Source organism: Stenella coeruleoalba (assembly GCF_951394435.1).
Source record: "Stenella coeruleoalba genome assembly, chromosome: 17".
Classification (NCBI taxonomy): domain Eukaryota; kingdom Metazoa; phylum Chordata; class Mammalia; order Artiodactyla; family Delphinidae; genus Stenella; species Stenella coeruleoalba.
The window spans coordinates 13,830,627-13,856,986 of record NC_137163.1 but is presented as its reverse complement, the minus strand read 5'-3'; the positions used below and the strand labels follow the sequence as shown (position 1 = coordinate 13,856,986).

The window sequence follows — 26,360 nt, the reverse complement described above, 5'->3', positions numbered from 1 at the left end:
ATACATTTGTATCCAGTTACCTGGTAGCACTATATATGCAAAAAGCAACAGAGCATCACCTTAGACATCCAGGGGAAAGGGTTGTTACTCAAATTTTACGGCCAGCTGAGGCATCTTTTCTTGAAAGGGCATCAGAAAGGTCATCTTTGATATTGAATGATTTGCGGAATATCCCACTCATGTACTTGCCCTGGAAAAAAGAAAATTATGTGAAGACATGCAAGCACCAAATAAGTAATTAGCAAGAATAAAGAACCTGATAAGGGGAAGAAATGATAGTAGGGTATTTTTTTCTTAAAGTGGTAGCGAATTAATTGTGAATAAGAGTTGTTAATATAGTAGTAAGCCATAATACTAATGATAAATGAGTCCTCAGAAAAGAATTATGTAACAGACTAATAATAATGGGGATCTGCGATTATAAAGTGTTTCAACAATTTGGCAAGCAGAAGGAAGATGGAAGAGTGCAAGGAGATTCCAGAAACTGTTACTTTCTTATTGGCATCTATTAAGAAGTACAGGATATGGTGGTGCAGTGGTTAAGACTCCATGCTCCCAATAGAGGGGGCCCGGGTTCGATCCCTGGTCCAGGAACTAGATCCCACACACATGCCGCAACTAAGAGTTCGCATACCACAACTAAGGAGCCGGCGAGCCGCAACTAAGACCCAGCACAACCAAATAAAAAAATATTTTTTAAAAAGGAAGAAATACAGGATAAAGAAAGTAAAGTCAAGCAGTACTTGAGTAGAAATAGGATGAATAACTTCCGAATCAATTGGCTAAGAATGAGGGGGAAAGCAAAAGTTTTGGAAGCATAAAAAACAGAATATAGTTTTAAATTAAAACTGAACTTATTACCACACAGTGACTACGCTGTTCTGTTAAATGACAAGGATTCGCTTTTTTAAAAAAATCCAACTATAATATGATCCTGAGGCACACCTTTAAAAGGAAAAATGAGAGGTCTGTAACCATAGATGCAGAGGGAATTTTTAAAAAATAGATTTGAAAGGAGTAATATGTTTAACCTTATGACAATGAATTAAATCTGCAAAATGAATGACTGAAAATAGATTTAAAACAAAAAATAACCAAAATTGACTCAAAATGGCCAAAATTGTGAATGACGTTTACAAAAAGAAGATTAAAAGAAAGATTCTTTGCTCCCCAAATGTGCAAATCCTAGACATATTAATTGTTAAATTCTGTCAGATCTTAAAGGAACGGATATTTTCTGTGCTAGTTAATCTATTTTAAAGCGTGGGAAAATACAGAACATTTCCCAGTTTATTTTAGGAAACTAGGATGACTTATGACCAAATTCCGTGTTTTGTCTTTTTCTTAAAAGTTAAGAACACTTTCACATAAAACTAGATATATGAAATCTTAAGTCAAATATTAGCAAATAAAATCTGGCAGCGTATTGAAAGAACTGTACATATGATAAATTTGGATTTGTTTCAATAATGTAGCATTTATCATTAGAAAATCAATTAATTAGTAATCATGTTGAGGTCAAAAGAGGAAATCCTCTTCCAGCCATTTATTTCTATGAGCCAAGCATTACTCTGGTGATCCAGCAGTGAACCGAAGCAACCAAGCCCCTTTCTCTGTGAAACATAAGTTCCGCTGAGAGAACAGTAAGAAATAAACAGACAGATATTGTAATAAGCACATGTAAAATTTTGGTGTGTGACAGATTTTCAAATCAGTGGGGGAAAGTTGGCTTATTCAAGAAAAACATTTGGAACCATTGATAATGTTTTAGTGACACTACTTTAAATCCAAAGTTTATATTTTACATTAAAATACATTCCAGATGAATTGAAGGTTTTAATGTTAAAAATTGAAGCCGAACTATCAGAAGAAGTAATCAATGAATATTTATATTGCCTCATGTTCTGTTAGACCTTTTCAATCATGTCAGAAGGAAAAGTGCTTGGAAAGATTAACGAGCAGAAGGATAACGTCGCTCTGTTTCTGAGACGATAAGGACAAAAGCAACTGCTTCAAACTTGCAAACATTCAGCAAAGCATAACATTTGGAAGATGTATTTGAAAGTTTTATATACAAAAAACTGAAAGTTCAAGGGGTAAAACCCAACATTATTACTTAATACATTAAGTTTTTGCAGCCAAAGTCCAGCTGTACTAATAAGACTCACGAACATTTTTCAAGTGCTTCTTGCAAGCTAGATGTTGTTCTGATGCTTTACATGTATTATCTTACGTAGTGCTCACAACAATCATCTGAAATAGGTACAGGTAGTATTTTACGTATTTTACAGGTATGGATGCAGAGACACAGGAAGGTCGTAGTAGCCTGCCCGAGAGCACCCAGCTAATAACTGGCAGAATCAGCTTTGCAACCCAGTCTAGGGCCAGAGTCTACTTTCCTAACGAAAGTAGGAAAGTAGACATGTTGTACCAAACAAGTCTCTTAATTTTCTTATTTGTTAAAATCATCAAAAAAAAAAAAGATTCAGGGAGGAGATAAATTTAACTTAATCTGTGTGAAGAATAAATTTGGATGATAGTTTTTCAACTCACAGCTGAAAATCCACTGGGAACTTGTGAGGAATACTTTTCTCACATATATGCAGTCTGTGCTGGAAGGTCTTTGTGGCAAGTGTTTAGAACTGAAGTTTTGTTCAGTTGCCAAAATAACTTCCAGAAAAATCACTTTGGAGAATTTTTGAGTAAAATATTTCCCTGTTTACTCCAAAACAAATTAGTGGACTTTGAATGACACTCATTTCATCCACATATATTTGCAAGCCTGGTTTTTCTCCATCCGTGACTGTGAAAGCAAAGTGGTTTGATCAGCATGGCCCATGTCAAATTCTCTTTCCCACACCACTTAGGTTAGAAGGCAGACATTTTCATCAAGCAAAAATACTCAGTGCTTATGTTGATCAGAGCTTTTAAGCAAAAATTTTTTTTCCCTCAACATCAAACAAACACCCAACTCAATTAAAAAATGGGCAGAGGACTGAGTAGACATTTTTCCAAAGAAGACATACAGATGGACAAGAGGCACATGAAAAGATGCTCATCACTAATCATCAGAGAAATACAAATCAAAACCACAATGAGACATCCCCTCACACCCGTCAGACTGGTTGTTATCCAAAAGACAACAAAAAACAAATGCTGGAGAGGATGTGGAGTAAAGGGAAGCCTGTGCACTCTTGGTGGGGATGTAAACTGGTGCAACCAGTAGGGAGGTTCTTCATAAAATTAAAATCAAACTACAATATGATCCAGCAGTTCCACTTCTGGGTATTTTTCTGAAGAAAACAAAAACACTGGTTCGAAAAGATATATGCACTCCTATGTTTATTGCAGCATTCTTTACAATCGCCAAGATATGGAAGCAACCTAAGTGTCCATTAGTAGATGAATGGATAAAGAAATTACATACACACACACATGTATAATGGAATGTTAATCAGCCATAAAAAGAATGAAATCTTGCCATTTGCAACAACATGAATGGACCAAGTGAAATAAGTCAGACAGAGAAAGACAAATGCTGTATGATTTCACTTACATGTAGAATCTAAAAAAAACAAATGAACAAACATAACTAAACAGAAACAGACTCATAGATACAGAGAACAAACAGGTGGTTGCTAGAGGGTTCGGGTGTGGGGGAATGAATTAAATAGATGAGGGAGATTTAGAGGTACGAAATTCCAGTTACAAAATAAATGAGTCACGGGGATGAAATGTACAGCATAAGGAATACAGTCAGTAATATTGTAATAACTTTGTATGGTGACAGGTGGTAACTAGACTTATCGTGGTAATCCTTTTGTAACGTATAGAAATAGTGAATCGCTATGTTGTACACCTGGAACTAACATAGTATTGTAGGTCAGTTCTACTTCAATTTAAAAACATGGTTCCCCCAAATCTGCCATTGTTTTAATATTTTAAGTTTGGGATTTAAAAATATATATTTTAAACATTAAAGGCAGGATTGAGATTTTTAAGTTTAGTTAAAGGTGGCATGGACTTTTAAAAAACATTGAGAAACTATTTTATATGTATGCTTATTGGTATGGAAATGTGAAGATGCTCACAATGGATTTTTCAAAAACAGCAAGCCTTCTACATCCTCTCAGATTTTTCTAGCTCTCTAACTAATCTGAAAAGGACTGAGATGCTGTTGGAATCTCATGATACTATTGAATTTCTATTTATCCTTCTCTTTTTAAAGAGTGTAGTGTCTCTCTATTGATTGCTGTTGAAATGTTTATAGCATAAGTCTATTATTTCCTTATTGTGGATGAACATTTATTAATTAAAAATAACCCTCTTGGGGCTTCCCTGGTGGCGCAGTGGTTGAGAGTCCGCCTGCCGATGCAGGGGACACGGATTCGTGCCCCGGTTCGGGAGGATCCCACGTGCCGCGGAGCGGCTGGGCCCGTGAGCCATGGCCGCGGAGCCTGCGCGTCCGGAGCCTGTGGTCCGCAACGGGAGAGGCCACAACACTGAGAGGCCCGCGTACTGCAAAAAAAAATAGAAAAATAAATAACCCTCTTTTACTTTTTTCACTTTTATTCTCATGAATTGAGGTTTATCTGAAATTATTATAGCTATAATTTCTTCTGATTATCACTTGTCATGTCACTTCCAAACATTTATTAGTTTTTATCTTTTAAATCAGTCTGAATCTTGATCTTTTTTTTTTTTTTTTTTTTTTTTTTTTTGCGGTACGCGGGCTTCTCACTGTTGTGGCCTCTGCCGTTGCGGACCACAGGCTCCGGACACGCAGGCTCAGCAGCCATGGCTTACGGGCCCAGCCGCTCCGCGGCATGTGGGATCTTCCCGGACCAGGGCACGAACCCGTGTCCCCTGCAGCGGCAGGCGGATTCTCAACCACTGCGCCACCAGGGAAGCCCTGAATCTTGATCTTTAAATAGTGAGGTTTACATTGACAGTTGACAACAATGTTATTTATAACATCAATATTAGCCTACATATACTAAATGTTTATGTATATTATAATAAAAGTATATACAATATGACCCCCAATTTTATAGAATAGACTTAAATCTCTGATATGCCATATGGAAAAGAATCTAACTCACAGCTATTAAAAGTGGTTATCTTCGATGTTGAAACTACAAGTGGTTTAAATTTTTATATATATGTTCAAAGTTTTTGTGGTAAAAAGGTTTTGTTTCCTAATTTTAAAAAGTTTAATAAGGGACTAAGACAGTAAACTATAGGACAAAGACAAATGTCAACAGCTATCTTATACTCCAGCCATACCCATTAGAAAGTATAATGGGAGGGAGGGACAAAATTAACAAGCAGAGAACCCAATTCTCGATAATAATATAAAATGCCAGAAATGAGCTTAAGAAATATGTAGATCTTTTCAAAAAACAAACTTAAATTTTTCTGAGGTACTTGGAGCAATGGGAAATTATATCACAGGCCTCAATAGGAAGACAGTGTTTTTTATTTATTTTATTTTAAATATTTATTTATTTATTTTTGGCTGCGTTGGGTCTTTGCTGTGCGTGGGCTTTTTCTAGCTGCGGCGAGTGGGGGCTGCTCTTTGTTGTGGTGCGCGGGCTTCTCGTTGCAGTGGCTTCTCTTGCTGCAGAGCACGGGCTCTAGGCACGCGGGCTTCAGTAGTTGTGGCACACGGGCTCTAGAGCACAGGCTCAGTAGTTGTGGCACATGGGCTTTGTTGCTCCGCGGCATGTGGGATCTTCCCGGACCAGGGCTCGAACCTGTGTCCCCTGCATTGGCAGGCAGATTCCCAACCACTGCACCACCAGGGAAGCCCCAAGACAGTGTTTTTGTTTTTGATGTTGGGGGTAGGAGTTTATTAATTAATTTATTTATTTTTGCTGTGTTGGGTCTTGGTTTCTGTGCGAGGGCTTTGTCTGGTTGTGGCAAGCGGAGGCCACCCTTCATCAAGGTGCGCGGGCCTCTCGCTATTCACGGCCTCTCGTTGCGGAGCACAGGCTCCAGACGCGCAGGCTCAGCAGCTGTGGTTCACGGGCCTAGTTGCTCCGCGGCATGTGGGATCCTCCCAGACCAGGGCTCAAACCCGTGTCCCCTGCACTAGCAGGCAGACTCTCAACCACTGTGCCACCAGGGAAGCCCCGAGACAGTGTTTTTTAAATGGGAGAGACTTGAACATGTTTAAATTCTAATGCAAAAAAGAAGAAACTTAAATTTTTCACACAAGGGAAGGAATGATATTTCTTCAAGTAGCATCAGTAGCATTTGGTGCCTGAGTAGACCTTGAATAAAAGCAGGAGGTAGTGATATTTCCAAATTTCTAACTTAGGTTCCTAGGCAGAAGAGGATATCATTAACTAATAACAGCTGAATAGCAACCGTTTATTGAGGGCTTATTAGGTATTAGACAATGTGATAGTTATTTTCATAAGTTAGCTGATTTAATCTTTACCACCATCTGAAAGTTATTAACCCCACTCTAGATAAAGAAGCAGACTTTTTGAGCAAGGATAGATCAATCGCCTAAAGTCTGACAGAAGGCTAAGTGTCAGAGCTGAGATCTGAACTTGGACCTATAGTCTAAAGTCTTTTCTTCCTACAGTATACTCCACTATGCCTTCGCCACCAGGCAGAACCCAGAAGGAGAAGCAGGCTTTGGGTTAGGACCATGAGTTTGTTTATATAACATATTGAGCTTAAGAGATTAACAATAATATCAGTTTGGAGGGAAACCATTGGAAATACAGTCTGGAGTCTGGAGAAAGACTCAGCTACAGATATCCTTACCAGAAAATGGTAGAACCCTTGCAGATAGCTGAGATTGCCCAAGGGGAGGGAGTAGTCAGCAAAAAAGAGGATGGAACTAATTCTGGGAACACCAACCTTTAAGAAGCAAGTAAAGAGAAGCTAATGTATGAAACTGGAAAGGGATGCTTAATAGAAGAAAGAGGAACAAGCGGGTAAAATAAACACGCTGTACTTCATCAGTTTTAAGACAAGCGTTTTTGTATTTTAATATCTCTAAGATTGGCATATGTCTTATCATCATCTTATAATTGATGGATTTTTTTTTTTTTGCTTACTGTATAAAATAATGGGGCATTTTATAACTGAAGGAATACATTTGACCCTTGAAAGCACAGGTTTGAGCTGCATGGGTCCACTTACACTTGGATTTTCACCTGGACAGGGGGTCGGTGCCCCCAACCCCGACACTGTTCAAGGGTCAACTGTATTTTAATGTGGTAGTTAACAGTCAATTAAAAATCAGTTGTGTTTATCCATTTCTAAATTATTTTATAATGAAAGCATATGTTTCACCTGTATAGCTTATATAAACAGTGCATAAATTAGATTAAATGGATAGTTAAACGTGGAGTGAGCAGTTCAGAGGTTCAGGACTCAAGCCCTGGAGCAGAGCAGGGCTGTTCAAATCATCCTCACCTATCCCTTGGGCAAATCTCTTTACTGCCTTAAGCCTTGCTTTTCTTACCTGTAAAACAAGGATTCACAAATGGTACCTGTTTCTAAAGATTGTTGTGAGGAGTAAATGAAAAATACACATAAAGCACTTAACATTGTGCCTGACAAATGAGTAAGCTGTCAGTCAACTGTAGCTATCATTACTGTATTCTGTATTGCTGTTTCAGGTTGCGAAGAAATAACTGTCCTTCTGTTCCCACCCCAGGGTACTCCCACATCTCTTTAAGTAAAGCTACGTTCCATCTGAAGTAGACAAATATGTTGGAAGCTTATGTAAGCTCCATGTTGCCTTGTCTTGAAGAATGTTCAACTGTTACCTGCTAGAGAATTTGAATTAGCAGGTGTACACAGATTCTGAACCATTTTGTGCCCAACCCAAAGCCTTGCTTATAGTTGGTATATAAAGTACTGTGATAATGATTAACCCCGAGGAGCAGCCTTTCTTTTTGCTCTAAACAAAAAAGATGCAGCCTTTGTGGATGGGTGTTTGGGAATTCCTGCAATATGTCTCAAATGGCTTGCAAGAGGTTTATGTTTTTCTTTTTTTTTTTTCCAGTTTATCTCTGATCTGTTCCTGGGGATCTTGTCGTTTCTCAGATGTTGTATTGGGCAAGATGTAGTCACTGCATAAACATTGGGTAGGAAGTGCAAATAATGTTATAAATATACCTCTTAGTTTGTGTAGTAAACCAGCATCCCGTGTGATTTATCTTTATTATTTATTTATTGCTAAATTAGCATTGTGCCCTTCCTCCACATTGCTTAAAGTGCAGTCATATAGGCAGTCTGATTTACAAGGTAATTGCATTTAGGAAGTTACATTTTAAATGTTCTGCTAGGCAGGAAAAGAACTCTGAGGGAAAAAAAAATTCATTCCTTTGGGGAAAACTGATAACTACTTTCTTGGTAAAATGCTTCTATGTATTCAGTGAATTGACAATTCCCACCATTTTTTTTTTTTTTTTTTGGTAGTTGTAGTCATTATAACTTCTATAAGATTATCTAGTGTTTTGGAAGCTCCTGAGAAAGCCTAGAAGAAATTAAATATTTTCAGGTCTAACTGTGTGTTTCTAAAGCTATAATTAGTTATCTCTCTGTATTCAACAAATTAATTTTTTTTAATTTGCTCAAAATTCAACTTTTAGAATTAGGCTTGTGATTTGAACCGTATTAATGTCAAATTATATCATTTCCTTTGACTTTAATAATTACATTTAATAATTCAAACTCGAACACCTCAGTTCACATTTGTGTTTGCATCAGTCATGTTTAGATGCCTAATAATTAGGGTCTTAGGCATTCTTCCATATTCTGTTTAATGTCTAGATGCATGTCAGTGCATAGTATTTGAGTCATCGGTGTGCCACAAAACATTTTACCAAGACACATAGTGCATCATCAAATGATTGAATTACACTGATAGCTGTAAATGGGACACAATTTGCAAAAGTAAATAGTGTCCTCCTTTAAAAGAAAGAAAACTAACAGTGCTCATCACTCAGACTCCAAGGTTTAATTAACTCTGACTTGCTAAAGGAAAGAAAGTGAGCAAATAAATAGCATGTACATCCCACAAATAATAAATTATGAATCATTGCTATTTTTTATATAACTGACCCACACAGAATCTTTGCCATATTCTTTTGTCTATGCGCCTCAGGTTTTTTGTTTGTTTTGGTTTGATTTGGTTAGGTAAAGTGAAAGACTATGATTTGACTAGATTATAAATCCCTCCAACTTCTAAAATGCTGTAGGACTGATTTCCTTTGAGCCTTGTTCCTGTTGCTAATTGATGTGGTTGAGTGGTCTGGAATCGGCCTCCTTGGTGCAAGTTATTGTGAAGTTCTGTGAAGGTAGCTTGGTCCAGGAATGAATGTATTCATTCAACAGACACATGGCATGACCGTGAGTCCTAAAGGAGCTCATGGTCCAATAGAAGAGTCAGATGGTTTTAAAACATGGCCCCCCCCAAATTCTTTGACACTCTTCCTGTCAAAAGTTAGAGCTCTACCTACCCCCTACCCCCACCCCACCCCCTTGAATCTGGGCCCTGTGACTACCTGAAGATAGATTATAGCAGAAGTCTATTCTGTTTCTACTCAGAAACTATATCAGTTTCTGGGCCCAGGCCTTAAGAAACTAGCAGCTTCCACTTCCTGTCTCTTGGAACACTCACTCTTGGAACCCAGCTACCATGCTGTGAAGAAGCCTAAATGGCCCTGTGGAAAGACCCAGGTGGAGAGGAACTAACAGGCAACACCTGCTTGTCAGTGCTATGAATGAAACATCTTGGGAGTAGATTCTCCGGCTTCGGGAGAGCTGCCCTGGCTGACACTGAGTGGAGCAAAGACAAGCCATTCTCACGGAGCCCTGCTCAAATTGAAGATTTGTGAGCAAAATACGTGACTCATGTGTTCAGCCACCAAGTGTTTTTTGTCAGAACAAGGAAGTAGACGTGCAAGCAATTTTGAAGCAATGTAGAGTTACAGCGATGGCAACGTGCACCGGGTATCACAGGAACACTGAAGAGAGACACCTAATCCTTCTATCAAGGAAGACCTGCTCAGGACGATGACAAGTCAACTGAGTCTTGAGTGAGGAAGGGTTAGCCAGGTCAGGGGAGAAAGGGTTCGGTGTTCTGGGCAGAAGGGAAAACAGTGTGACGAGAAGCAGAGGCACGAAGCAGCGTGGTGTGCATGAAGAGTTATGAGCATTGAGTGTTGCTGGAGCACAAAGCTGGGAATGGGAAGTACAGATGAAGTAGCCAGGGAGGTGGGCAAAGTTTGAATCATGGCAGGCTGCCAATGAAGGCATACTGTAACCAGACAATTTGGTGTTTCTGTTATTGTTCTAGGTGATACCAGAGCAATCTGATCAGAGTTTGTGTTTTAGACAGATCCTTCTACCACCATGGAGAAAATAGGTTAGAGGGTTTTGAAACTGGGAGCAGGAAAATCCGTTAGGTGGTCATTGCAGCAGTGTAGACAAGGACAGGGAGGCCTGAATTAACACTACAGTGGTGGCGATGGGGAAGAGAAAGCAGATTCAAGAAATATTTAGGGGGTTAAAAAAAAGAAGAAGTATTTAGGAGACAGAAAGGATAACACTCAGTAACCATGGAGAGAAAGGGCAAAGGGAGACTTAGATTTCTAAGTTAGGCGACCAGCTAGATGCCAGTGCCACAGAAGGGAGCAAAGGAGAGCATAAGGAAGACTATACAAGTCAAAAATTAAGAGATTTAAACTATAAAGATTTGGCAGTCACTGTCACAGATGGTAGTTGAAATTATTAAATGGATGAGGTCCTAGGGATGAAGCTCTAGGAGTACCCTGAGATTTAAAAGATGGTCAAAGGAAAAGGAGCTCACAACAGATTTGAGGGGAAAAAATAATCCAAGAAGTTCCAGGAGAACCAAGAAAGAGTTGTCTCAGAAACCAAATGAGTAGAGTTTCAAGGAGGGGATTATCTTGTGTGTCAGATGTCATCAGCCAGTCGAGTAAGATGAGGATAGATGAGAAGTCATTGATGACTTTAACCAGGCAGGGCAAAGCCATGTATCAATGGTTAAGTGAATGGGAAGTAAAAAAGGTCACAGATGGTACAGCCAAGGGATGAAGCGTAATTGGAGAAGAACACAGGGACATGAGAGCGTTTGGTGGTGCTGCTGCTGCGGCTGGTGGTTTTAGGAGGATAGAAAATAGGTAAATTTCCAAGGGGCTCATGCCAGTAAAGGGGAGGAAGTTGAAGAGAGAAGAAGAAGAAAGTGTGAGGGCTGAATCGGGAGATTGGGATTGACATATACACACTACTACACATAAAGTACGTAACTTTAAGGACCTACTGTGTAGCACAGGGAACTCTTCTCAATACTCTGTAATGACCTATATGGGACAAGAATCTAAAAAAGAGTGGATATGTGTATAGGTACAACTGATTCACTTTGCTGTACAGCAGAAGCTAACACAACATTATAAATCAACTAGACTCGAATAAAAATATTTTTTAAAAAAAAAAGAAGAAGAAGGTGTGATTCATGCAGTAACATCCAGTTGGAGGTAAAGAGGCATAGGGTCAAGGACAGTCCTTTGAGACTGGAGGAATACCATAAGCATAGATGTACGTGGTGTTATATGAGTTGGACAGGGCTGCCACGAGCTTTGCAGTGGGGTGCCAGGGACCTTGGTTGGGTCTCCCCAGAGAATTGTAGAACAGCAGCATTTTAGTCCTTGCTGGTCTGCTCCTGTTACAGCAGCTCCCACAAATTTTTAACGGTAATAATTATCAAGAAAATAGTAACTTCTGTTAATATGGGCTTTGTAGTTTCTAAATTGGTGCTCTCAACAACTGTGAAAGAAAGATGGATCATGTCATTCCAGTTTATAGACTAGAAAGTGGGAATCTCAGGGGTTAAGGTCATGCTGCTAGTTAGTGGCTGAGATGATAATAGAAATCAGATCCTCTGACTCCTAACCTTTTTCACCTATGCCACACTGCTGTTTTGAAGCTAAAACTAGATTGGGTTCATCGAATCCAACCTCCCCTTTTACAGATGAAACAACTGAGTCAGCAGCCTGGTAAAGTGAAAAGCATGTGGATACTGCGGGTCAGGTTTTCTGGGCAGCCAACTCTGAGGTGGAGATGAGCGTGGAGAAGTTAGTCAGGGAGTGCTCTGGGGATGAGCACCCCTGGAAGGGAAACGAAGGAAGCAGGACTGGGCAGGGGGAACAGGCAGGCTGTGATGATACAGCCTCAGCAGAAGCTTCAGCCGACCTGCAGGGAGTTCTGAAGATGGATGACCCTTCAGAGCTGTCCTGAGTGGGGGAAATGGGGCCAGGCCTTTATACCTTACTGATCGGCCATTGGATGCTGGTCACCCCAGAAAGGGGGCATAATCTTGGGCAAGGTGATTCTCTTCAGCTAAAGTGGTCCCCAAAGGAGACTGAGAGCAGAGAGCTTTCTGCCAGCATTACTCCCGGCTCCCTCATTCCTAAGGAGCATCTTTGGGGTCAGCCACCCATGGGTTTGAATCCTGTCTCTGCTGCTCCCTAGCCGCTCTGTTCGCTAGTTAATGTTAGGCAGATTCTGGGTAAGCTTCTTTAACCCTCAGGATCCTCTCCTGTAAAATAGAAAAAAAAATAATGTGAGAACTTACTAAGCCTTGATTTCCTTATTTGTGAAACAGGAAGATAATTGAACCATCCTTTGGGGGAAAGTTGTTAAGAGGATCCAATGAGATTATAAAGTTACCAGAGTACCTGCCACTTTTAGGAAATTAGTTGTTATTATCACACCGTAGCTCGGTGCCAGATACATAATACTTGCCGTGAAAGTTGCTCCATAAATATTTTATTTAAAAATGTTCCAGAAAGACTCAGTGACTTCCTAGAGGCCAAAGTCAGGGCTGGAATGCATCGTACTACACTACTCTCGGGTTTAGGCTTCAAATCTGGGAATATGGGAGGAGATACCTCTACGGTGAGTCAGAGTGTGACTGTGGAAGGAAGTGGGCCCTTGAATGTGACTTTACCTGGGAGAGTCATTGCTTTGGCTAAGTCACTGGTGGTAGCCCAGTGTGCAGATGTGTTTTTCAGAATGGAACCAAGAGGGTAAAATTAAAGATGAAGTCATCTGAGTAGCAGCACCTCAGCAAAGCAGCACTGTGGCAAAAAGATGATTATAGTGTGGTTACTTTGATTCATTGGGGCTAAATATAATATCTAATAGTATATATATATACACACACACTACAGATAGTATATATATATAGTGTGTATATATGCCATATATATGTATACATACAGTATATATCTACAGTGTATATGCCATATGTGTGTGTGTGTGTGTGTATATATGTATGTATGTATGCCATTTTTGTGCATCCCCAGCAGATCTGGATTCCAGTCCTGTGAGCTCCCTCACTTACTGGCTTCTGGACCAGGGATAATTCACTCTCCCTCTCTGGGCTTGAGTTTCCTGTATAAAATAAGGATTTGGGTCTAGGAGAGCCCCATCCTATTCTCTCATGGTCTAGTTCTTTACTTCCAAGTATACCACACTGCACAGGTACGTTAAGTCAAGTCAAAGCAAGGCTGCTATTAGCCCATAGATGAATAATCTTACTCCACAGGTACAGGGGAGCACAAGGTGCTGAGGACGGCTGCAGACAAAAGCGCTGGCAAAGAAATCCTAATATTTACATTTTAGTGAAGAAGGGGAGAAAAAATCTCTGTTTTATGAGTCAACCCAAGTACTCCATAGTCATCGCAGAATTATGTTCTTACCTGCAATTTTTTGTGGAATTATCCCAATTAGTTTGACGTTTATTGACAGTCACCATTGTGCTGGATACTGTGCAGAGCAAGTGTATGTAAGCTGCACCCCAGCTTTGTTAATCTGGGGAGAGCATGCAAGGGTGATGCAGTTCACAAGGTTGGAAATGCTGCACTTCTGGTTTTCTATCAGAAAACCATGTTAGGTGTTCAAATGTAGTCTAGATCCAAAATCATAGAGCCTTCATTGTTTCTGCAAGCATCTGTTTTTCCCTTTTTCAGTTTGGCTGCTGTGCTCTGCTGTTAACTATTTTCATGTAATTGGGTTTATGACAAGTAGCTTTTGAAATATTGGCAACTAAACTCTCATTGGAGATTCCTCACACTGAAGGGCTTTGAATGTAACTCTTTTGTTATTATCTTGAATTCTGGAAATTTAATCTGTATACTTACACTTTTGAATTTTTTCTTGCCTGACCCATTATACATTTTCACAGAACAAATATTTAATCCGTACGATTTTGGAACCAAGGGATTTAGAGATTAGCTTTGAAAATGGGTCAGGGAAAACCGTCTACTTTGGTTTAAAACTAATCAGGTACAGAAGTTAAAAAAAGCAGTTTAGAAGCTTTTGAAAAGCATTTGTGAAATCAATTTTATGTAATTTTATGAAAGCTGCTGTCTGTATAGCTGATGTATGAGTCAAACCTTCACTTAGTCTGGCCACTCCTCCTCCATCCACTTATTATTATTCATCCATCCTTTTATTATTACTTTTTTTTGGCCATGCCACGCTGCACAGCATGTGGGATCTTAATTCCCTGACCAGGGATTGAACCCATGCCCCCTGCATTGGAAGCACGGAGTCTTAACCACTGGACTGCCAGGGAAGTCCCATCCATCCGTTGTTTATTCTTTCATTCAACAAATATTGCTCTAGACACCTGGGGTAACAGATGAATAAGACAGCCAGGGTTTACTATGTGCCAGTTCTGTGCCAGGTACTTTGAAGCCTGGGGACTCAATGCTTATAGCTCCACAGTCTGGTGTAATGGATGAGCCATTTACTGAGAATCCAGTTGTTTTCCTAAACTTACTGGTAAGCTGTATGACTTTAGGTAGGGCCCATTCTGTGTCCGTTTCCTCATCTCTGAAGTGATAATGCTCACCCTATTTATTTTATAGCTTTGGTGAAAGAAATAAAATAGTGATTTTGAAAGAGCTTTGAAAAAAAGTATCAGGCATTATATAAAAACAAGTAGTAATTTTGAGACCATGGTAGTGGTTGTGATCATTTTGTTGCCTCTTTGAAAAGGGCTGAGGATGAGTACATATTTATTTATCTAGTTTCTCCGGAACTAGATCTGTATGTTTATGACGGTCAGCCTTAGCAAAAATGTCCAGTTGGTCCTATAACGTTTGGGGAGGTCTTTTCTCTTAGACATTGGAATGCCCACTTATCCCTGTTGGATCATGGAATAAATCATCATATGGGGAAACTAAAAAATTACTTCTAGCTTCATGTTTGATTTACTGTTAGGTTTTAGGTCTACCGTGTTTATGTTCTGGAATGCAACAAGAGGTCTGATCTTTCCTAGAGCAAACCCAATCCTAGATGCACTCAAGAATCCCTCTCAAATATTAGCTCTAGAGTATGGAGAGATTTTTGCGTTTTATTCACTGCTGTCTCCCCAGTGCCTAGAACAGTGCTTAACAACTCACACTCACTAAAGTTATTCTTAATGAGTGAAAGCCTCAGTCTACCTACCATGTAGTGTTCTGGTACTCTGATACCCCCAGCTAGATGGCTTTTTGAAGGCAAGGGCTGTACTTTGTCTCTGTATTTCCAGTGTCTGGCACATATTTGATGTTTAGATGCTGGTCAAATGAACACATGGACAAGTATAACCCAGGGCCATGATGGATGCCCCAAGATCAGGACTTCCCAGTCTCTCCCTTGAGTAAGCCCTGAAAGCAAGAATGGGACTTAGTCCCAGCAAGTCTGAGGCATAGCCCAAATGGCCTGCTACAACTGTGGAATTTCACTGAAGTTTTTTTTTTTTAATCTTCATTTTATGTTCACTGTAGACTTTTTATTCCATTCATGTTCTGTACAGACTTTGCTCTTGAGTGAAGTTTCTTAAATAATGAAAATGGTGTATGGTCATAAGGACAAACAGTACCATCCATGTCTCCGTCTATGGGAGGAGAGTGCATAGGACTATATGGACGTGTAAATGATCTTTTTCTTTTAAGATTTTGTTTTTCTTAAGTGTGTATCAGAGGGTCCTCCTCTATAGTTGGGAAGAACAGAAAAAGAAAACTCTTTCCATCTGATCATTTTCCTTTTTTTTTCTTTTATCAACTTTTTCCAGACAGAATTTTTTTATTTATTTATTTTTTTATTTTTGGTTGTGTTGGGTCTTCATTGCTGTGCACAGGCTTTCTCTAGTTGCGGTGAGCTGGGGCTACTCTTCTTTCCGGTGCATAGGCCTCTCATTGCAGTGGCTTCTCTTGTTGCCAAGCACGGGCTCCAGGCGTGCGGGCTTCAGTAGTTGTGGCACGTGGGCTCAGTAGTTGTGGCTCCCGGGCTCTAGAGCGCAGGCTCAGTAGTTGTGGCACACGGGCTTAGTTGCTCCGCAGCATGTGGGGTCTTCCCGGACCAGGGCTCGAACCCGTGTCCCCTGCATTGGCAGAGGACCAGGGCTCAAACCCATGTCCCCTGCATTGGCAGGCAGATTCTTAACCACTGCACCATGAGGGAAGTCCCTGATCATTTTCCTTACACTTGGCCTTACTTCTGAACAATTTATGGGCATCCTAGAGAATTTCAGGTCCAGTATACCTGTTAGGGACACACAAAAAAGGAAAGTGCTGGGAGTTTAAGATTAGAAATAGAAGGAAAAATAAAAGACAGAGCAGCAATAGACTTGTTTTCTTTCCAATTAAGTCTTAGCAGAGGTAAAGGGAGTTGAGGGCAAGGAAACAGACCTTGGAATTATACTCCAGTGTTTATTCAGAAGGATGAGGAGAGATGTTTCTGGGAATATCATAGGATAAAAGCCTCTGATTCATAAATAAAGACATTGAATATTTACTTTGCAGAAGAGACACAGAAGCAGAAAGGGGTCCCTTTCCTAAGCATATGTTGTTTTTATTGCTTTACTTTAATGAGTATAGATCTGTATAGGGGCTTTTATTCTTATGATATTTTAATGGAAGATTGTGAAAAATGAGGCCAGAAGTTCAGGAGCAAACTGCTGAGGGAGTTGAAAGCTAGTCTAAGAAGTCAATACTTTATCTTATAAAGGTGATATTGAACTACAGAAGAACTTTTGAGTGGGGAAGGGCCTAGTCAAATTAATATTTTTAGAAGTTTAACCTGGTGGCATTATGGAGGAAAGAGAAGAAACTGGAGATAGGAAGAGTGCTTACTTGTGTGTTAAAACAAGTATCTTTGAGCAGTATTTTTTTGGTTGGTAAGGTTAGAAAAGCAAGTAAAGGGTGGTTGTGAGATATGTGACAGAGGACACTGGAATTAGGCACTGGGACTTAACATTGGTTGTTAGAAGGAGGAAGAGGTTAAAGAAAAAGGACCCCAAGTTTTTAGCATGAGTGCCATAAATAATGGTCAATCTATTACCAAAAAATGCAAAAGGAACCGTTTGGGGTGTGAAGGAAAAGATGGTATATTCAGTTTCAAGCATGTTTTCTTTGAAGCAGCGGTGTGATGAGCAATTAGTATATCCCTTAGGTTGTGGAGGGTACAGACTTGGAACCGGGAAAGCAAGTCAAGGCTAAAAGTGAATTATTTAGAAGTTGTGTATCCAGATAGAATATTGGTGTTTTAGCAGGAACAACACAGAGGGCTGAGATGGACACACATCCATTGGCTAAAAATGGGAAGAAGTATCATAGGAGGAATGGTCTGAGATGGAGGAGGTGCAAGGTCCCATAGTCTTGCAGGAGCCAAGGGAGGAAGTAATTTCAGGAAGAATGATGTGGCCAGCAGTGCCAGAGCCTGCAGATCAAAACTAATGAGTAATCACAGGAGTCATCTTGAGCTTAGAAGATGAAAACTGAGATCCAGGAGGAGGAAGAGTGTCAAAAAGTGGGAAGCTAAAATAAGAGGTGATTCTCTTGGATGACCATTGCGTGAACTTTACCTGACGTTAACTCGATGGATGACACTGTTCCTGGATGACTAGTGGACAAGTAAATCTCTCATGTTTGATCAATTTCAAAGACTTTTTAAAAATTGGCAGATATTGGGGAGAGAGCATGTCTTATTTTTTATGTATTTTTAAGTGTCATAATTCTCCTTTTTATTTCCACAAAATAGGAGCTTCTTGTGCACAGCTGTCTTTGCTCATTCTCCAAAATGGATTAAGATAGATTTGGTGCTCTTACTTTAAGTAAGAGAAGCTGGTTTATGTATGACTGATTTGGTTTTATGGGTCCAGTAGCATTCCAGAGCCAGGAAGTAAGATGCTGTTTGTCATTCACTTTTTCTCCTATATCTGGGGAGCAAACAAAACCATACCACTTTAAAATTATACTCTTCTGTATGCCACTCAGTATTTGATTAATGTATTTCCTGTTCCTGTCAAAACTTCAATGAAGAGTTTTTTTTTTTTTTTTTTTACAGCAGGGGTTCTGATAGGTGTGAACATTCTATGATCACAGCTTCCTACAAAATCATTAAGACTCTAGTATTATGCTTTGAGTGTTTGCTTCTTGGCAATAGTTCATGGAATCTGACCAAATCTAAAAGCTTAAAGGGCAAACTTGAATCATTGAGGTCTGTCTTGCAAAGGATAACTTAGTTCAATTGAGTCTTAATAACAAGATACTCTGAATCAGTTATCATCATCATCATCTGTATTTAAAAACATCAATCAAATTAGTTGCTCAGGAGCCTTTTACCAAGCTGAGAGCGTAACAAAAAAAGTCGACATAACCGGTTACCATGTCCTCTGGAAGCCTTTCAGTCAGTCATTCATTTAACATTTATTGGGTACATATGTAGTTTATGGCAGGCTGAGGTAAAGGCCAGCCACTGCCCTTAGGGTTCTTCAGGACCAGTATCTTTACAAGTAACCAGAGTATCATTATAGTGTAGTAGATGTAGTAGCAGTAAGCAGCGAGCCAGCTATAAAGGAGAGAGTGACTAGAGGATCATAGGAGAGAGGTCAAAAAATGAAGTTGGAGACAGTGTAGAAAAATTCTTTTATCACTTGCAAAAGAATCTGAATTTTATCATGAAAGCAGTGGTGTGTGTTGAATTGTTTTATACAGAAGCAAATCCTGATTAGCATTGTGTTACCTGTGGGGTAGGATGACCAATCAGTTGAAGGGGGAGGGAAAACTGGAGGCAGGAACACGGATCTAAGACTGTTGTAGTCATTGCGGTAAGTGAGGAGGGTCTCATTTAAGGCACTATCAAGATGGGCCAAGAGGGAAGTAATTGAATTGGGGAGAGATTTGGGAGAGGGCAGTAACTGGTTGGATGGAAGAAATGGGGAGACAGGGTAGAGTCAAGGACAAGTTTCCAACTTAAATTCCCCAGGCAATGGGGGGGGGGGCAGGGACAAAAGACAGAGGTGTCAGCCTTTGGCTATCTCTGACAGGAGGGAGATTACAGCCAATGCGTCATCCAAGGCTGATTCAGTCCCTGACATGAATCCTACCTGTTCATCGTTGAAACCAATGATGAAATGACTTTGGCCTCTTAAAACTGAGACCTTTGGAACAGTGCTGAATAGGTATGAATCAAGTTTCAAAGGTAGGAGCCTTAGCGTTCCTACATCAAGGTTCTGGAGAGTGTGTAAAAGTGCTTGCTTTTACTGCAGTGGGACACTCTTCTGATAGTGGCTTTCGGTCCTCCTTCTTAATACTCTGTAACCATATGTACGTTTTACGTTTCACCTTTCACCTTGATGATGATTATTACACTTAGCACTTTGTATCTTCAAAGAATTCAACCACATTGAATAATTAATCTGCATAATATCCCTGTGAGTTAGTAGGTGGGGATTATTGCCCCATTTTCCAGATGGGAAAACACAGAGAGATACTCTGTGACTTGCCCAAGGCTATATAGTCTCACATTGACAGAACTGATATGTGAGTCTTCAGCTGCCTTTATCTTATCGTACTCATACTACAAGTTTATTGTCAGTCTTAACCTATTAGACTATGTTTGTCACTTCACTTATTCAAAAATCTTAGCATTTAGACCTAGAAAAGGGCAGGATACAGGAAAGAGTGAAAGTGGCAAAATGACTAAGCCCTGCATGTGGGTGGTGCGAGGGCAGGGGTTACTGGGAATAGTAATTATAACCAAGTCTCAACTCCACTGTAGCCAGGGAAAGAATTTCCATTTTCCAATGACATGCAGTGAAGCGACATCATTTCAGCTAACAGACCAGCCAGGCATTGTGTCAGGGAGTCTCCTGTGGCCTTTGGTGTAACACTATACACAGCAGCAAGAAAACAGTTATTGTAGAAATTGTGTTTTTTATATAAATATAAAACTGTTGGGCTTCCCTGGTGGCACAGTGGTTAAGAATCCGCCTGCCAATGCAGGGGACACGGGTTCGAGCCCTGGTCTGGGAAGATTCCCACATGCCACGGGGCAACTAAGCCCATGCGCCACAACTACTGAGCCTGCGCTCTAGAGCCCGCGTGCCACAACTACTGAAGCCTGCGTGCCTAGAGCCCGTGCTCCGCAGCAAGAGAAGCCACCGCAATGAGAAGCCCGCGCACCGTAACTAAGAGTAGCCCCGGCTCGCCGCAACTAGAGGAAGCCCGTGCACGGCAACGAAGATCCAACACAGCCAAAAATAAATAAAATAAAATAAATAAATTTTTTTAAAAAAGAAAAAATATCAAAAAACTGTGTGGTGTGGTGGAAAGAAAACTGACTTTTCAGCTAGAGCTAGACAGACCTGGGTTGAAATCTCTTCCAAAACGGAGCTGGATGACACTGGGCCAGATCCTTATCCCACAGCAGTGTAAGAAGGATTAGATGATGATGTATGTCAGCTGCCTGGCATGGAACCTGACAATTAGGGCTTCATTAATGGCTGCTGTTATTTTTATTCTCATTCAGAGACAAGATGTAATGCTCTAAGGGCCTTTTGATTTTTCTGTTGAATGACTGGACCAGGTAAATTCAACTCTTGAGGAATGACAGCTTCTTAAGGAAGCCAGTGAAACATTTTGATAATGAGTCAACTAGACACAGTATCACCCCTTGTTCACCGACAAATATGGGAAGGTAATTTCGGTAGGTCAGTCATCAGTGTGTGCCTTCCAAAACATTATAGTCATGTTACAGTAAACTTTATATTTGTTGCGTCACAAAGATTTATTGAAGTGATAAAAGTTATTATGGAAAACAGTGTGCAGTAACTATGGTAACAGTTATTTGATCTCACAGTAATTGGCTAAGCATTTAGTTGCACAATACTTGCACAATGCCTTCCTGGTTAGTTCATTAAACAAAATTAGCTTTTGTTTGAACTGCCTTTCTACAGTGTCCTAAATTTGATTTTAGTTCAAAAGAATTGGAAAGTGTATTTTAAAACTACCTTTCCAACTTACAGTTTAGGGACGTATTTGAGGTTGCAACTGGTTTTTATTTAATTCTTTATTTATACCACAGTATGATTGTGATTCATCAGCTCATCCTCTGAAGTGTCTTTCAGTTTAGTAGAGTGGGCTAGGAAATGCGTGGTGAAGTTAAGAGACCAGTTTCTGAATTCAGGCCCTGTTTCTGACTCATTGTGGATCGGGGTCAGCTGGTGCCCTTCCCGTGACTTAGTTTCTATACCTGTGAAATTGGGTTGCTGCATTTTAAGTGTTAGAATCCTGAGATCTCGTGAATGTGGCCATTTCTTGGTAACCTGCTGGTCCTCTGACCACCTACCTGGAGCTAGTAGGGGCCCAGGTGTTCTCAGGTACACCCCCCCCGACACCCCGGCCCCAGGTGCCTCTGCTGCCCTGACTAGCATAACTCATGCTGCATTCAGGTTCCTCTCCTTCTGCAAGATGGATTGTACAGCAGATGAGTCACCGAAATGATGTCATTCTCAAAGGACTTCCAGAGCTCTTGAGACCAGGGCCTCTCAAACTGTGTTCAAGAAAGGCATATCTACTCTACCCCCCTCCCCACTCACCCCCAATATACAGGCAAAGCGTAACCCATACTGTTTGGCAGGTGAGAGATCCTGAGCACAAAGGAAAGCTTCAAGCTTTCAACGTTTCAAAACAAAAATAATGAAAATGAAACCAAAAAATGCTTTAACTTATTTACTAAAATTGAGAGGTAAAATTCCAAAGTAAATGTAGGGTTTTTAAAAATTCAGTGAAAGTTCCTTGTATTAATTTCATTTTAATTCCTGTCAACGTAGTGATTTTATTTTTAGTTCAGTTAATTGTTTAAAGACAAGACTAGCTTTTAAAAACTAGTTGCTTTTTGAGTTGTGAGGCAAGCTCTTCTCTCAATTGACTGGATGTCACCTACCAGTTTTCCATTGGGCAGATGTTTCAGGGGCCACGACATTTCCAGTTCTGTGCATATTTATTTGCCTAATTAGTTTGATTTCTATATAGGATAAATGCATCTTTAGTTTATCACTGACTAGGGTTAGAATTCTAATGATAAGAATCTACTTGTGCTTGGTTGGTCATGAAAGTTTTTTGGCCAGTCTGCGGACAATAAAAGTAATAAATGAATGATAAGTTATCCCAGGTGGCTTCAGCACCTGACTCGCTTATTTTTTTTTCCCCCATCTGTCCCATTTTTGCTTTTATCCTGTATGATTTTGGCATCTACGCTGGAAGGACTCTTCACACCTCTCTTCTCTTTCACATATGCTTCCTTCTTCAAAGAATAATATTTTTCATTCCATTTAGAAAAAATTTTTGATGTTCTTTGATGCAACTCTCATTGCAGCTTCTGTGAAACTTGCCCCTATTTCTCTCCCACCCTGTTCCCTGTCCCCTGACTCTCCCATGTCATTTGTACCTAATTCTTGGGGCATACTTCACATCGTACCTTATAACTTTGGGTTAAAAGCAATCTTCCTTTGAGTTAAAAACAAACTCCCCCAGAGGTAAACCACTCCTTATTCCTCCCTGTATCTTCCCATGGTATCCAACATGTAAGACCATGCCCATGGACAGCCAGCCAATGAATTAGCTTCATTCTATTGGAAGACCTAGTATTTTTTTTAACATCTTTATTGGAGCATAATTGCTTTACAATGTTGTGTTAGTTTCTGCTGTATAACAAACTGAATCAGCTATATGTATACATATATCCCCTTATCTCCTCCCTCTTGCGACTCCCTCCCACCCTCCCTATCCCACGGCTCTAGGTGGTCACAAAGCACCGAGCTGATCTCACTGTGCGATGCAGCTTCTTCCCACTAGCTATCTGTTTTACCTTTGGTAGTGTATATATGTCCATGCCACTCTCTCACTTCGTCCTAGCTTACCCTTCCCCATCCTCATGTCCTCAAGTCCATTCTCTTACATCTGCATCTTTATTCCTGTCCTGCCCCTAGAAGACCTAGTATCTGAACACAGGACTCTCTGTCTCCAGAACCCAACCTCTTTCACTTTTTCTAATCCATTGGCTCCGTTTTGGTGACTTAGCCCAACATGAATTCCACACTAAGCCAATTCATTAAAAGCCAGTCACCACCACCCTATATTCCTTTGATCTCTTGGTCTTCTGTGCTATCCGTCAGCCAGAGGTCTCCCTCCCCCTCTGGGTCTCCTGTCCTGCTCTAGTGCTCTGGATCTCTGCTAAAGAAATCACACAGAGTCTTCCAGACATGGCTTTTTACAAAGACAGGCCGCCCAGTTTATTTAGACAGAGAATGTCCAACCCACCCCCAGCCCCTGCAGTACCTACGGTGACATTGACAGTCATGAGCACATTCTCGATACAGCCTTCCAGGAAGCCAGTACCGATTGATGAGAATTGAGGTAGGAAATAAAACCTATTTGTCACTCTGATCCACTCCCTGACTTGCTGCTGCTGAGTCATTTTCCCACTCTCCTCTGTTAGTCTTACCACTAACGAAGGAACTTAACAACATAAAACCCTCCTCCTTACTCCTGAAAAACTGGGTGACTGATTGTTTTCTTTTTTTTTTTTTTGCGGTATGCGGGCCTCTCACTGTTGTGGCCTCTCCCGTTGCGGAGCACAGGCTCCGGACGCGCAGGCTCAGCGGCCATGGCTCGTGGGCCCAGCCACTCTGCGGCATGTGGGATCTTCCCGGACCGGGGCACGAACCCGTGTCCCCTGCATCGGCAGGGGGACTTTCAACCACTGCGCCACCAGGGAAGCCCCTGATTGTTTTCTGGACACACCTTTTCCTTGCTTTTGCTCTCACTGCTTCTTCTATGTGGCCCATCTTCCTCCTATCACTGTCGGTAGTATAATTAGTAACAGAGTAGTCCCGTTTTATTGTAAGTTTCATGAAGGCAAACTCATGTGTATTGTCCCTCATTGTCTATACGGTGCCTGATAGAATACACATGGTAGAAACTCAGTGAGCATCTGAATAAAGAAAGAAGGAAAGAAAAACGGAAGGAAGGATGGATTTGGCACAGGTAGTGTACTGCACATATATCTTTTCATTTCCTTTAATGACCCAGAGAAGTCAGTATTATTAGCTCTATTCCAGATGAAAAGATGAAAGCTCACAGAAGTGATTCTGCTAGTAAATGGAAGAACCTGTGAAATGTCTTTCACAGACCTGCCCAATTGCCGTCTCCTCTGGAATGCCTTTTATTATCCCTTCAGCCATGGCCACAGCTCTACACACATGTAGGGGACCCCATCCACATAGATGACACTGTGAATGGCGCCCCCTGGAGTTGTGCCATTTGGTGGCTCTGGTGATAGCTCCCTCCTCTTTGTTTTCATGGTACTTGAGGTCTTTCTAACAACAGTTTTCACACTCTGCCTTACATCCTATATTAAAGTCCTGTTCCCCTACTAGGCGATGAATTCCTTGCGGGGCGGGAAAGTGCTTTCTGCATCTGTGTCTCCTGTTGGACGTCCGCAGAGTGGCTATTGAATGGTCGGACATCCTGTCTGCTGGTTTACTGAATTTGAACTTCTGTGACATGAGCTCTATCAGCCATCCTCTTCCTCCCTCTGTGCTCCCTCCCTCTATGCTCACCCTGTATCTTTCCTGCCAGTTCCCGAGGAAGGCATCTCCTCCTCAGATGGCCTCTCTCTAGCTATTACGGTCAAGGCCATCACAGTACTCATTAACCGCTAGGGACACAATGACTAAATGCTATTGTACTTTTCAAGAACCTCAAAAATGTTGGCGATCTCAAAAGAAAAATTATTGGCTCTAAAACACAAAAAAGTACAGGATCAAAAATAAGTGTTAGGGACTTCCCTGGTGGTCCAGCGGATAAGACTCCGCGCTCCCAATGCAGGGGACACGGGTTTGATCCCTGGTCAGGGAACTAAGATCCCACATCCCACATGCCACACGGCGCGGGCAAAAAAAAAAAAAAAAAAAAAAAATAAGTGTTAAAGCAAACAAATATAAAACCAAATATTTTGTCATCCTCATAAAATGTTAAATTTAGCAGTGATTACTGAGAAGTCATAGCAAACTATAAATGAGTAGCCGATGGCCAAATAATTTAAAAAACAAGACTACAAAAATTCTTGCAAAACTATTTTGGCAATAAAATTATTTTTAATTTGGGTTATGAATACAACTTTTAGTATGGTTGATACGATGTGTTTTTTTGCTGGGGGGAGGGTTCCAAAAATTAAACATACTTGAGATCTTAAAAATAAAGCATCTGGGTTTACAATGCTACGCACATAGCCCTAGAAGTATTTGCTGGATTTTAATTGATTGCAGTTAAATGATGGTGGTTTTGTTGTTATGGAGGGAAGGAAGCATGAATATTTTGTTATCTTACTTTTATTCTGTTTTGTTCTACTTTATCTTATTGATGAAAAGAAAAAGAAAGTGAAGGGAATTCTCCCGTCTTATGCAGAATGAGTGCCACATTCCTATGTAGATACTCAGCAATCTTTGGGACTCTCAGGTGGTACCAGTAAGAGCTTCCTGAATGCTCTGTCCTGGCCCTGCTCTCAGGTTTACTTGCCATCCTGTCTGGTTCCTTCTGAGAATAGGAAGTCCAGGGCGGCACAGAAGTCTTGAGGGCAGAAGGCTGGAGTTAATGAAGCAAGGGGATGGTGAGGCCAGGATGTGGGAGCAGCCGGGGAGCAGAAGTACACGCCATACTAACACATGTGGGAACTGACCTCTCCCCTTGCCCGTCACCGTCAGGGTAACTCAAAGTGCTGACCTGAACCACTGTTTTAGATGCTGATTATGCAGCGACCCTGTGGACAGTATGGTAGAGGCATTTCGTCAGCAATGAGTGAGACAGGCTGGGACCTGGGACACCCTTTGCTGCAGTGCTGCAATGCTTGCACCCAGACACAATTCTTCTCAAGCACCAAAATACAAAGAAACTGTATGGGACTAAAAATAACTGCGTGCATGCACAGTTGGGACAAATTCTGGACCCAAAAGATACAAAAAGACCAAA

At 40.7% G+C, this 26,360-nt stretch overlaps 1 protein-coding gene across 3 annotated transcripts in view; it reads left to right on the top strand.

Annotated features, from left to right (window-relative positions):
* The window catches only part of NSMCE2 (NSE2 (MMS21) homolog, SMC5-SMC6 complex SUMO ligase), a 224,646-nt gene that overhangs the window by 122,984 nt on the left and 75,302 nt on the right, over positions 1 to 26,360 (top strand). The gene's annotated exons all lie outside the window — the stretch shown is intronic.